Source organism: Rutidosis leptorrhynchoides, chromosome 3 (assembly GCF_046630445.1).
Source record: "Rutidosis leptorrhynchoides isolate AG116_Rl617_1_P2 chromosome 3, CSIRO_AGI_Rlap_v1, whole genome shotgun sequence".
NCBI lineage: Eukaryota > Viridiplantae > Streptophyta > Magnoliopsida > Asterales > Asteraceae > Rutidosis > Rutidosis leptorrhynchoides.
The window spans coordinates 107927669-107942883 of NC_092335.1; the positions used below are offsets into that span (position 1 = coordinate 107927669).

A 15215-nucleotide genomic window follows, 5' to 3' on the forward strand; every position below is an offset into this window, starting at 1 on the left:
TTTTGAGGTTTTAGCTATTAGGGTTTAGATATTAGGGTTTAGATATTAGGGTTTATAAGGTTTAGATATTAGGGTTTAGAAATTTAGGGTTTAGGGTTTAGATTTAGGATTTAGATTGAGTTTTTAACACGAACGGTTTAGAGTTTAGGGTTTAGGGTTTGGTGTTTCCAAACCCTAAACCCTAAACCCTAAACTCTAAATCGGGCTAAATTTTACTAAAACATGAAGAAAAAAAACGTTCATATTCTTCACGAACAATATTATCTTGAATGTTATTTTTGTCGATCGTTTTTCCGCCTAAATAATAACATTCATCACGAAGTGTCTCTTCTAAATGTTCATATTTTTGTGTGATATTGATGCCGGAAATTTTTTTTTCAAAAAAAACGAAAAAAAAAAAATATTTGCTTCCCCCCGCTTCCCCCCGATTGGTTACTTCCCCATTGATCCTGCCCTATTATTGATATTATAATATATATATATGTAACGACCCTACTTTTCCCGTTATCTTTTACCGTTAATTATTTAACGACCGTTAACTGCTATTCGTGCCACGTCATTTCTATGACCTATATTATTATTTTTGTAATAATATATTAATTATTATGTGTTATATGAATATTTGGATTCATATTTCAAGTTATACGTTTCTACGTGTCGCGGATTTCCATCCGGCGAATCTTTTCGGTTTTCAAACCAACGGTCGAGCTTTCGGGATTTTTAAATCCTAATTATTTTAAATATGATATTTTAAGATCATATAATTATATTTAGTGTTTATATTTATTTTTCGTCGCGTAGTTATTATGTTTCCGGATTTTTAATCGCGTAAGTGCGTTTTCGCGTTTCGGGACTCGTTCGGGCTTTCGGGCCATAAGGAATTAATCTTTTAGCAAGTTGGCCCACAAATGGGGCCCACCCTTTTGTTTTTGGCCGAAAATATCAAGGAGGGAGGGGTTGTTTTTGCCATTCTTGGTAATTAGTGATTTATTTGATCAAAACCACCAAAATGCTCCATTTAACCTAGCCTTTTTATTTTTCTTTTCTCCCTTCTTTCTCTTACATCATTTTGGCCGATTTTCTTAGCATCATCATCATAAAATTCGTCCACCATCATCTAGCATACAAGTGTTCTTCATCAATCAAGATCATCTACATAATCGGATTCACCGTCTCGCGATCTTTAATCTCATTCTTCTCAATTTTTGATTAGGGTATAAACCCTAACCCTAGCTTTTTGATTTTTCTTATATTTTACTGATTTTATATGTTATATTGATAGTATGATAATTGTATGTTATTGTATGGTTGATAGTATGCGTAGAAATGCTCGTTAATACATGTTTTCGGTTTGATTAATTTGGGACAGAAGCTTATTCGTTCTTTTCTGGTTAAGTAACTGATATAAAAGTGAAATTAAAGTGTTTAGATGAGTTCCTCTCATCAAGACATTAATTTTAGACTCCGGATTCATGTCGTTTCGATTCCCGGAGCCCTAGATATGATTAATTTGATTTTTGTTAAAGATTGAAAGGTGTTCTTGGCATGAACAAGGTTGGGTCCGACTTTGTGACCATCCTTGGTGTCTTTAGGGTGTGTCATTTGGTTAGGACTGTTGGTGGGACGAATATTCATGTTCGGGTCACCTAAATCCGAGCCACGGTTCACCCGTTTTGCCCGAATTACTGTTTTGAGTAAAATGATTTCCCAATTGAAGTCATGGCTGATATGCACGACTTAGGGACTGTTCTTGGAGTGTTCTTGAGTTCATAAATGTGTCGGGTGGTTTGAGTAGGTGAAGTTACATATGTGGCTTGCCCGAAACCGACACCCGGGGCTCAAGATACGACCCGGCGAACTTTTAAACTTAAAACTTATGGTTAGTGATTAAACTTATGATAAAATTTATGGAATTCATTATTAATTAATTACTTATAATAAAAGGAGTAATTATTATTATTTAAAACATATGATATAAATATTTATTATATCATTTAATTATTAATTATAATTTAATTAACATTTTAATTAAACTTATGATTAGTAATACTTTTATTATTAAAGGAAAATACTTATGATAAGTATTAAATTTGTTTTTGAGAAATTATTAAAAGACTTATAATAAATATTAAATAATTATTTAATTATTATAAGACTTAATTATTATTTAATTATGACTTAATTATTAAATACTTATGATTTAATAATTTTAATTAGAAACTTATGATATGATTAATAATTCATTATTAATTAATAATACTTATGATATGATTTAAAATTTATTATAAATTAATAATATTTATATTATGATTGACATTTAATTAATTAATTAAATACTTATGTTATACTAATTATAACATTTCAACTTATATTAACTTTAATAATTCATTTTTATTTAATTAAACTTATGTTATGACATAATTAGACATATTTAACTTTAATAAACGTTATAACTTATATTATTATTATAACTTACACTTTTAAAATTTACATTGACCATGTTTGACCAAGGTTGACTTTTGAGTTGACTTTCGGTTGACTTTGACTTTTAGTTGACTTTTGTTGACTTTCTAATTAAGGAAACTTTCCTAACTTATAAACTTTCCTAAAATAGCAACTTTCTAAATTTGGAAACTTTCCAAAAATAGAAACTTTCCAAAAATAGAAACTTTCCAAAAATAGAAACTTTCCAAAAATAGAAACTTTCCAAAAATAGAAACTTTCCAAAAATGGAAACCTGCTAAAAATAGAAACTTTCTAAAAATAGAAAGTGTGTGTCCGTAAGCTGTTCCGATCAAACCGATGCATATTGAGTATTGTTCTATGACTACTTGCAACATGTACAATAGCTGTCATACTAAGACTTGACCTAAGTTAGTTATTTATATCGACCTGCTTTATTTATAGGTCGGCGTTGTGATCATTCCTGATCACTGTACTACATTTGCTGTTCGCTTAATTGTATTGGTTACTTCGTTGCTATTAAGGTGAGTTATAGTCCCATTTTTATATTTTAAATCTTTTGGGATGAGAATACATGCAATTTATTTTATATTCTGGACACAAGTGAAAGTTGGTTTAAATTATTCATTGTGAGTTGAACAAAAAATATTCCCTAGTCTGGTAACTGTAATCACTGGTTTCTACTGGTGAACGCGAATCCTATGGATAGATCTATCGGGTTTGACAACCCCATTTCGAGCTAGTCGCGCTAGCAATTTATAATCGGAATGTTTAGTACTTCGTAATTTGTTGTAGATACACTTGTTCTGTGTATATTATTTATTGTGTTTGGCAAGGGTAAATAAATAGTTAAGTGGTTACCAGGTGGCTCACGGAAAATGGAATAATGTTTTTATATGTTTTCTAGCATATAATTTTGTGGTCCAAAAAGGAGTTTTTATGTTTTCAAACATAAATTTTTATGGTTTAAATTAGATATTGTTTACAATATTAAACCTATAATTCACTCAACATTTTTGTTGACAGTTACTCGCATGTTTTATTCTCAGGTTCATGATTGATTGCTTCCGCTGTGCTTAGAGAGTCTGCATATTTGTGATGGCAGCTTTTGTTAAACATTAACTTGCATTCTATTTTGTTACATTAAATAGTGGTTGTTTGTTGACTTTGTTTTGGTCAACTTTTGGTTAAAATATTATTGTATGATTTTTCTAAACTTATACATTTTAGTAGATTTCCTTTATAGGAAATCATTTTTAAATAAAGAATGCAAGGTTGTTTTATTAAATTCATATAGAGTTTCGATCAAGCTGTGGGACCAAGTGACGGAGCCGTTAAGTGTTTTGACGGAGTCATCACAGTTGGTATCAGAGCTCTGGTTGTAGGGAATTAGGCTGCATTGATGTCGTTACCCGGGTCAATAGGGTGCATTAGTGAGTCTAGTCTACAGCCCGGCCTATTATATATTATTATATGTGATTATTTGTGTCGTGTTGGTATGTATATTGTTATAATACATACATTTCTATTATGTTCTGAATCCGGGAGGAACTCCCATTCCGATTTAAACGTATTCTCCGACTCATGCGAGTTCATCTTTTAAAGGAACACCTCGGTTAGTGAAACCGAGGGGGTGTCATTCTTGACTTCTGGAATTCTCGACATTTCTATGTCATAATTAGTGTTTATTGATATAACGTTTAAGTTACATTACGTGTTCAAGAATTCTCGGCATTTCTATGTCATCTATTATGGTTATGTATATAACGTTTGAGTTATATTACGCGAGATGTCATTCTTGACTCCTAAGGGCTCGGCATTTCAATGTCAGCTATTATGTTTAGGTATATAACATTCTTGTTATATTACGTGCCTTTGTGCCGTTGTGCCTATGTGCTTTGGTTTTTGAATCGGGAAACGTCATTCTTGACTTTTAGAGATTTTTGGTACTTCGAAGACATTTCTATGTCATCGTTACTCTATTCGTTACTTATGATGTTAGGTCTCTTGTGCTATCCTTAGCACATTGTTAAGAAATTGTTTTAGGGAAATTGTGTTGAAATTCGAGGTTGACCACGTGTCCTGACCTCATGTAGTGATATTGGAATGGAACTATGAATTAACGAAAATATAATGGCGTCAGGCCAACGTGATTATATTACGTTACTTCATAAAAAGTCCCAATATTGTGACATGAGGAATAGAAAGCGAGTCAAAGAAAATTTGTACACCACTCATTCGGAAATTCTAACGTTGTTACATGAGTAAGGAAGATACTCATTATCTTATTTATTGATATACGAGAGACTCGTCTTAACTGAACTACTTACCCCATGTTTTATCATTCATAACTCGCTTGTTAGTGACAGCTTCGCACGTGAATAGTTTTGACCCAAGGACTTGTGTTCTGATAAAAGTCAAGACAATATTTAACTCATTGGTTTTCATGACCTTGTAGCATTTGATGGTTAGATGTCGCAAGACGATTCAAGTCCTTCACTCGAGCTTCAACGATCTTACTTCAACTCGTAACCTCTGTAATGCGGATACCTTGCTTTTCATTAAAAATTTTACACATTTGTGTAATTGGGCGGTTCTCACGAGATTTATGGGCGAATAGAAGTAATGAAATACTTTGTCATGTATACTATTTATAAATCATATATGTACGTATGAATTCAAATGGACAAATTTACCCTTACCTATTTTGGCTAGTATACACTAATTTATACCTTCAAAATTATTTTAAACCACTCTTGTTGAGTTGTCTAGTTAACTCAAATTGTTTTGGGTAAAATGGTACACGTTGTACATACTTCGAAATTTACTAAGAGCTTCGTTCCATTTATGGGGTTACATCAGACGTTTAAAGCTTTTTCAAAACTTCTTTGATTGATTTCATTAGAATTTTCGCATTACTCTATAGAGTGCTTGGATCACACTTCTTCTCATCCTCCGTTTAAGGATGAAATTTACCATTAAGTTCATTGATAGAAATTCTTACACCAGTTTGGATGCCGGTTTTATAAAATTTGTTGGAAAGCCTTTGCGCTCATAAAGTTTCTCTCTTATGGTTGGAATGGCCGCAACGCAGACCGATAAATCAAGTTTCTGGGGTGCACTCGATGGTCACCCTATTGCAGAAAAGGCGTTAGGTGGATTTCTACCCCAACTGTTGTTATAGTGAGTATCATGGATATATATATTACACTAGACCGTTTGAGGAGTTTCTACTCTCAATATTCGCTGTCAACCGCAACATCAATCATAGAATTCAATACTTTGAGGTACATGAAATTAATTTTGGAGATTCATCTCACCTGGAGTCGACCATTCTTTATAACCCATGATACGCGTTCTTTTCATCCGCACATAAATTTAAGAATATGGATGAATCCTAGATTTCCTCGCTCATTGAACAAGGAAGTTCAATCTCGTTGAAATATCACACCTTTCGTACGTCTTCCTTTCGGAAATGTAATGAAAATTTACTTTGAAGTCCATGATCCTCGTTATCTCCTTTGAGAGATTTGCCTTTTATATCTATGCCACCGATGTGACTACTCCATATTTATTTCTTCCTTCATTATTGCAACTTTATTTCATCCGGCCCAGTTCGTCCCCTTGGGGAGCTCCCGTTTTGTTCGTTGAGAAGAAAGATGGTTCATTTCGTTTGTGTATTGATTATCGTGAATTGAACGAGCTTACTGTTAAGAACCGTTACCCTCTTCCGAGAATTGATGATCTGTTCGATCAACTTCAAGGTTTGTCCGTTTATTCTGAAATCGATCTTCGTTCCGGTTATCATCAGTTGCGTGTTAAAGAATCTGATGTTTCGAAAACTGCTTTTCGCACCCGTTACGGTCACTTTGAGTTTCTTGTTATGCCGTTCAGATTGACAAATGCACCTGCTGTGTTCATAGACCTCATGAACCGTGTGTGTAGACCCTATCTGGACAAATTCGTTATTGTTTTCATCGACCACATCCTTATTTATTCTAAGAGTGATGAAGGACGAAGAACATTTGAAGTTAGTGCTTGATCTGTTGAGGAAAGAAGAGTTGTACGCTAAGTTCTCTAAGTGTGCTTTCTGGTTAAGAGAAGTTCAATTTCCTCGGACATATTGTTAGTAAACAGGGAATACAAGTTGATCCTGCTAAGATTGAGGCAATCGAAAAGTGGGAAACTCCAAAAACTCCTACTCAGATCCGTCAGTTTCTAGGATTGGTAGGATATTATAGAAGGTTCATTCAAGATTTCTCTCGTATAGCGACACCTCTGACTGCTTTAACGCATAAGGGGGAGAAGTATGAGTGGAAGGATGAACAAGAGACTGCTTCTCAAATTTTGAAGAAGAAGTTGACTACCGCTCCGATATTGTCACTACCTAAGGGTAATTATGATTTTGTTGTTTATTGTGATACTTCGCGTCAAGGCTTTGGGTGTGTTTTGATGCAATGAAAGAAGGTTATTGCATATGCGTCATGGCAGTTGAAGATCCACGAGCAGAATTATACAACCCATGATTTAGAATTGGGAGTTGTTATATTCGCACTCAAGAATTGGAGACATTACTTATATGGGGTCAAATGTGCAGTGTACACTGATCACAAAAGTCTTCAACATATTCTTGATCAAAAATAGCTAAATATGAGACAGCGAAGATGGGTTGAGACGTTGAACGATTATGATTTTGAACTTCTATATCATCCTGGAAAGGCCAATGTTGTAGCTGATGCTTTGAGTCGAAAAGAGAGAGTTGAACCTCGTAGGTTTAGAGCCTTAAATATGACCATTCGAACAAACCTCACAAGGCAGATTCTTGAGGCACAACAAGAAGCCTTGAAGGAGGAAAATTTTGTAACGGGAAGGTCCGAGGCTTGAGTAAACAGTTAGAGGTACAAACCGATGGTACTCGGTACTTTGCGGGATGCCTTTGGGTTCCGAAGTTGGGTGATCTATGAAAACTTGTTTTAGATGAGGCTCATAAGTATGGGTACTCTATTCATCCTGGTTCAGGAAAGATGTATCATGATCTTAAGGAGCTGTATTGGTGGCCTAATTTGAAAGCTGATATGGCTACGTATGTGGTTAACTATTTGACCTGTGCTAAGGTTAAGGCTGAACATTAGAAACCGTCTGGACTTTTGGTGCAACCTGAGATTCCCGAGTGGAAGTGGGAAGGTATTACAATGGATTTTATTACGAAGTTATTGTGAGTTGTGGGTGGTTACGACGCCATTTGGGTGATTGTGACCGACTCACAAAATCAGCTCATTTCTTACCGATTAAGGAAACTGATTCGAGGGAGAAGCTTACCCGTTTATAATTGAAGGAAATTGTTTTGAGGCATGGTGTTCCCGTATCTATTATTTCGGATCAAGACAGTCGATTTACGGCGAGGTTTTGGCAGTCTTTACAAGATGCTTTAGGAACTAAATTGGATATGAGCACCGCTTATCATCCACCGTCGAACGGTCCGAATTAAAGGACCATCCAAACGTTAGAAGGCATGTTGAGGGCGTGCGTAATTGATTTTGGTAATTGTAGGGATAGATACTTGTCGTTGGCTAAGCTATCTTATAACCACAGCTATCATGCAAGTATTAAAGCCGCACCGTTTGAAGCTATGTATGGTAGAAAGTGTAGGTCTCCTGTCTGTTGGAATGAGGTTGGGGATGATCAACTCACTGGTCCAGAAATTATTCAAGAGACTACCGAGAAGATCGTACAGATTAAGGAAAGATTGAGAACTGTCAGGAGTAGGCAAAAGAATTATGCTGATAAGAGAAGGAACGATATTGAATTTCAGGTCGGTGATCGTGTTATGTTGAAGGTATTGCCTTGGAAGGGCGTGATACGTTCTAGAAAAAGGGGAAAGTTGAATCCTCAAATTGTTGGATCTTTTGAAATTATTGAGAGAGTTGGACCCGTGGCTTATCGTTTGAAATTGCCACAAGAACTCAGTGTTGTTCGCGATGTTATTCATGTATCGAATTTAAAGAAGTGTTTGGCCAAGGCCGATAAGAATATTCCTCTGGAGGGACTTCATGTTGATAAGAAACTACTTTTTCTTTTAAGGAACCTGTTGAAATTATGGATCGAAAGGTTAAGACTCTTAAACAGAGTAGAATTTCTATTTTCGAGTTAGATGGAACGACGCGTTCCCGAGTTCACTTGGGAGCGTGAAGTTCAGATGAGGCAGAAGTACCCGTATTTGTTCCCAGATGCTGAGTCAACCCCTGCACATGCTTAAATTTCGGGACGAAATTTCCGTAACGGGAAGGTACTGTAACGACCCTACTTTTCCCGTTATCTTTTACCGTTAATTATTTAACGACCGTTAACTGCTATTCGTGCCACGTCATTTCTATGACCTATATTATTATTTTTGTAATAATATATTAATTATTATGTGTTATATGAATATTTGGATTCATATTTCAAGTTATACGTTTCTACGTGTCGCGGATTTCCATCCGGCGAATCTTTTCGGTTTTCAAACCAACGGTCGAGCTTTCGGGATTTTTAAATCCTAATTATTTTAAATATGATATTTTAAGATCATATAATTATATTTAGTGTTTATATTTATTTTTCGTCGCGTAGTTATTATGTTTCCGGATTTTTAATCGCGTAAGTGCGTTTTCGCGTTTCGGGACTCGTTCGGGCTTTCGGGCCATAAGGAATTAATCTTTTAGCAAGTTGGCCCACAAATGGGGCCCACCCTTTTGTTTTTGGCCGAAAATATCAAGGAGGGAGGGGTTGTTTTTGCCATTCTTGGTAATTAGTGATTTATTTGATCAAAACCACCAAAATGCTCCATTTAACCTAGCCTTTTTATTTTTCTTTTCTCCCTTCTTTCTCTTACATCATTTTGGCCGATTTTCTTAGCATCATCATCATAAAATTCGTCCACCATCATCTAGCATACAAGTGTTCTTCATCAATCAAGATCATCTACATAATCGGATTCACCGTCTCGCGATCTTTAATCTCATTCTTCTCAATTTTTGATTAGGGTATAAACCCTAACCCTAGCTTTTTGATTTTTCTTATATTTTACTGATTTTATATGTTATATTGATAGTATGATAATTGTATGTTATTGTATGGTTGATAGCATGCGTAGAAATGCTCGTTAATACATGTTTTCGGTTTGATTAATTTGGGACAGAAGCTTATTCGTTCTTTTCTGGTTAAGTAACTGATATAAAAGTGAAATTAAAGTGTTTAGATGAGTTCCTCTCATCAAGACATTAATTTTAGACTCCGGATTCATGTCGTTTCGATTCCCGGAGCCCTAGATATGATTAATTTGATTTTTGTTAAAGATTGAAAGGTGTTCTTGGCATGAACAAGGTTGGGTCCGACTTTGTGACCATCCTTGGTGTCTTTAGGGTGTGTCATTTGGTTAGGACTGTTGGTGGGACGAATATTCATGTTCGGGTCACCTAAATCCGAGCCACGGTTCACCCGTTTTGCCCGAATTACTGTTTTGAGTAAAATGATTTCCCAATTGAAGTCATGGCTGATATGCACGACTTAGGGACTGTTCTTGGAGTGTTCTTGAGTTCATAAATGTGTCGGGTGGTTTGAGTAGGTGAAGTTACATATGTGGCTTGCCTGAAACCGACACCCGGGGCTCAAGATACGACCCGGCGAACTTTTAAACTTAAAACTTATGGTTAGTGATTAAACTTATGATAAAATTTATGGAATTCATTATTAATTAATTACTTATAATAAAAGGAGTAATTATTATTATTTAAAACATATGATATAAATATTTATTATATCATTTAATTATTAATTATAATTTAATTAACATTTTAATTAAACTTATGATTAGTAATACTTTTATTATTAAAGGAAAATACTTATGATAAGTATTAAATTTGTTTTTGAGAAATTATTAAAAGACTTATAATAAATATTAAATAATTATTTAATTATTATAAGACTTAATTATTATTTAATTATGACTTAATTATTAAATACTTATGATTTAATAATTTTAATTAGAAACTTATGATATGATTAATAATTCATTATTAATTAATAATACTTATGATATGATTTAAAATTTATTATAAATTAATAATATTTATATTATGATTGACATTTAATTAATTAATTAAATACTTATGTTATACTAATTATAACATTTCAACTTATATTAACTTTAATAATTCATTTTTATTTAATTAAACTTATGTTATGACATAATTAGACATATTTAACTTTAATAAACGTTATAACTTATATTATTATTATAACTTACACTTTTAAAATTTACATTGACCATGTTTGACCAAGGTTGACTTTTGAGTTGACTTTCGGTTGACTTTGACTTTTAGTTGACTTTTGTTGACTTTCTAATTAAGGAAACTTTCCTAACTTATAAACTTTCCTAAAATAGCAACTTTCTAAATTTGGAAACTTTCCAAAAATAGAAACTTTCCAAAAATAGAAACTTTCCAAAAATAGAAACTTTCCAAAAATAGAAACTTTCCAAAAATAGAAACTTTCCAAAAATAGAAACTTTCCAAAAATAGAAACTTTCCAAAAATGGAAACCTGCTAAAAATAGAAACTTTCTAAAAATAGAAAGTGTGTGTCCGTAAGCTGTTCCGATCAAACCGATGCATATTGAGTATTGTTCTATGACTACTTGCAACATGTACAATAGCTGTCATACTAAGACTTGACCTAAGTTAGTTATTTATATCGACCTGCTTTATTTATAGGTCGGCGTTGTGATCATTCCTGATCACTGTACTACATTTGCTGTTCGCTTAATTGTATTGGTTACTTCGTTGCTATTAAGGTGAGTTATAGTCCCATTTTTATATTTTAAATCTTTTGGGATGAGAATACATGCAATTTATTTTATATTCTGGACACAAGTGAAAGTTGGTTTAAATTATTCATTGTGAGTTGAACAAAAAATATTCCCTAGTCTGGTAACTGTAATCACTGGTTTCTACTGGTGAACGCGAATCCTATGGATAGATCTATCGGGTTTGACAACCCCATTTCGAGCTAGTCGCGCTAGCAATTTATAATCGGAATGTTTAGTACTTCGTAATTTGTTGTAGATACACTTGTTCTGTGTATATTATTTATTGTGTTTGGCAAGGGTAAATAAATGGTTAAGTGGTTACCAGGTGGCTCACGGAAAATGGAATAATGTTTTTATATGTTTTCTAGCATATAATTTTGTGGTCCAAAAAGGAGTTTTTATGTTTTCAAACATAAATTTTTATGGTTTAAATTAGATATTGTTTACAATATTAAACCTATAATTCACTCAACATTTTTGTTGACAGTTACTCGCATGTTTTATTCTCAGGTTCATGATTGATTGCTTCCGCTGTGCTTAGAGAGTCTGCATATTTGTGATGGCAGCTTTTGTTAAACATTAACTTGCATTCTATTTTGTTACATTAAATAGTGGTTGTTTGTTGACTTTGTTTTGGTCAACTTTTGGTTAAAATATTATTGTATGATTTTTCTAAACTTATACATTTTAGTAGATTTCCTTTATAGGAAATCATTTTTAAATAAAGAATGCAAGGTTGTTTTATTAAATTCATATAGAGTTTCGATCAAGCTGTGGGACCAAGTGACGGAGCCGTTAAGTGTTTTGACGGAGTCATCACAATATATATATATATATATATATATATATATATATATATATATATATATATATATATATATATATATATATATATATATATTATAATATCAATAATACGGAGTATATAAAATATGTTACTGCAGCGTACATATTTTTAAAAAATGCTGTCAATCACATTTAAGCATTCAAGGAATCATCACAAGATAGCGCACTAGTTAGGCCCTAATTTCCTTGCAAAAAGGTCTCGTGTTCAAATCATGTCTAAGATGAATATTTTGTAGTAGCCTGCATACATAGAATATGGGCCATGGGGTCGAATTAGTCGCCCTCCCAGAGTCCCAGGTAACCCGAACATAAAAAAACATTATACCTTTTTTACTTTATATAAGCATTCAAGGCCATAGTAACGTGTGTCGTTATTGTTATGACTTAGGAAGGTGAATGGGCTGAATTGGACAATCACTGGAGGGTTTAAGATCTATAAATTCATTTACTGATATACCTTACTTGCTTACATTTTTTCATTTGGGCCCATTACCAATATCTTGAAGCCCATAGAGTAGAAGGTATATGAGTGTACTTTGTACACATGTTAAAGCCCAGTAGTTGAAAGTTGGGAGTATGAACCTTAATGGCTGTTCTGAAACCGTATAATCTATCTTCTATCTATGTGAGTTATACGATGTTAATATATGTCTATGATGCAAAACATTTTTAATTCTTTTATAACTTCAAAACAAAAAATTGAATTTTTTTTTTATGCTAATGTGTGTGACAGTATGTGTATAAATTACGGAAGTACGTAACATTTGTGAAATAGAAAGCATGATGTAGTTAATTTAAGATAAGAAGGACCGTAAAGAAAATGATTTAGTATGAGCCAATGGCTGAAGAGGTTGCACGTGCGGCCAACCAATTATGGAGTCCAAAGATACCATGCACGTGGTATACAGTCAAAGGTCAAATCCTCCACAGTTGAACACTACAAATATTAAGCTCTCACACGTGAAATGATAAAATCAACTTAAATTTATGATGAAAATGCCATAAAAAATAATTTAGAGCGTCTAATAAGCCGAGGATAAGAAGAATGACGAGGTAAAGGGGATGGATCCACCTGACAAAATCTATAATTCTTTCCTTCCAAATTAAATAGTAATACTAATGCTCCCTAATAATATTTGCTTAAATGATTCAATCATTACTTATTATTTATTCTAATATAAAATATAAATACAATATACGAAGTACAATATAATAAAACTAGTGAAAAGACCTGTGAATTCACGAGTTTTTAACTAAGATTGCATTTTTATAATAAACATTATTGTATAAGTTTTAGTGTTTTACAAAAAAAAAAAAAAAAAAGTTTTGATTTGTAATATTCTGTATACATTTAAGTTTTGTAATGATTTATATGTATAATGTATAATATGTATATGTATATACATGTTAAAGAAAAAAATTATACACATATACAAATTAACTCTCAATTTTAAGTTTTGTATTACTATATTCAATGATTCTATCATGTGATCACATGGTACAACTAACAAAATTAAAACAAAAATTGAGACAACAATCGATAAAGACAATAATACATATGAAAGGGGTGATCATCCATACACCATTAAAATATTTATGCATCACTAAAATGCATTATAATTTTGTACATACAATTCTCTAAAACAGTATAGCAGTTTAGGGTAAATTTTGATGGTATACTCACTCCCCTGCATGAAATATGATCTCCATAACAATTACAATATGAATCAATACACCGAATACAAATCAATTAAAGCACATGTTTTTTAATCACTAACTAACTGCAAAGTTTTTCAAATCCTACATTCTAGATTCCTCACCAGTTAAAGACCCATGACCCATACAAATCTTGAACCTCCTTATCACCGCTCCTTATAAATGAACTTTCTTTAAACATCGCATTTCCACCAAAGCTACAATGAAGTATTGGGCCAACAACACAGATGAACATACACGATGAAACTTTTATAGATATTTACCATTATAAAGCTTACCTCAAAGAAATATTATTATTAGGATGTGATCCACACTTCTAAATCATCATCACAAATCAGACAGCGTGTTGAATCCAAGCCTAATCCTCGTCCTTTTAATTCAACGCGAACCGCTAAAACAGAAGAAAAAAAAGAGTAACATATGCATCAAAACATATATATGAATCAAGTAAGTCACAAACAGATTAGCCATCCAAATACATTGAACTCAATTTCACAATTACATGTATGCTTTATTTGTAAGAGAAATGACAAACACATTTCACCTGTACATAATTAGCGGCACCTAATCCACTCTTTCCTACTTGAAACTTTGCTATATAGTCAATACTCTGCAACAACAAAGCAATACTTAATTATAAAGAGTTAAACCATAATATAGTTATAAAAGAAATTCTAAAAAGCTCATTTAACAGCATACCGAAGATTTTTCAAGCAAAAAGAAAAACTAATTCGATCACAGAACAATGAGTAACAATAATGAAAACCCAAAACACATCTTACAAATTGTTGCAGTAAAATCGCACAGTGAAATATACAACATATAGTTAGCTTGATTACAATTTGCTCATTTGATTTTGATAAGTAAATTAAGTCAAAACCCACCACACCTGTCACAAGTAACAATCAACATGTCAATAAAAAAAAAAAATCGTATATCTATTAGATCACATAACCATGAACAATTAAATCAATTTAAGACTAAAATATAAATAAATCAATCAAGTGAAAATAAACCCTAAATTATAAATAGAATATTTAAACTTACAATGTAGAAAACAAAAGTTAAACTACGGAGCCATAATTAATTTACGGATAAATCACCGGAGAAATATGATAATATGAAGAATAGAATGAGGAAGTCACTTGATTCAAATCAATGTTATCTTGATAAAAAAAACAATGAAACCCATTATTTAATACACGGTGTTATATTAAAAGGTAAATTTAAATTTTGAATTCTTGATATTAGAAAAGAGAGTCCAATTTTCAAGTTAAAAAAGTAGAACACTTCTTACAATTTTTAGTTAAAGTCTGCAAGTTAAAAAAAGTAGAACACTTCTTATA

General features: G+C 32.6%; 1 long non-coding RNA gene across 1 annotated transcript; it reads right to left on the reverse strand.

The window, feature by feature from the left end:
- Positions 1 to 14082: 14082 nt before the first annotated feature.
- On the reverse strand, positions 14083 to 14982 carry LOC139901439 (uncharacterized). Its single transcript, XR_011777654.1, has 4 exons — positions 14917 to 14982; positions 14652 to 14758; positions 14414 to 14479; positions 14083 to 14260 (listed from the first exon to the last, which is right to left on the reverse strand). It is a non-coding gene; the product is annotated as an uncharacterized lncRNA (long non-coding RNA).
- Between the last annotated feature and the right edge of the window lie 233 nt (positions 14983 to 15215).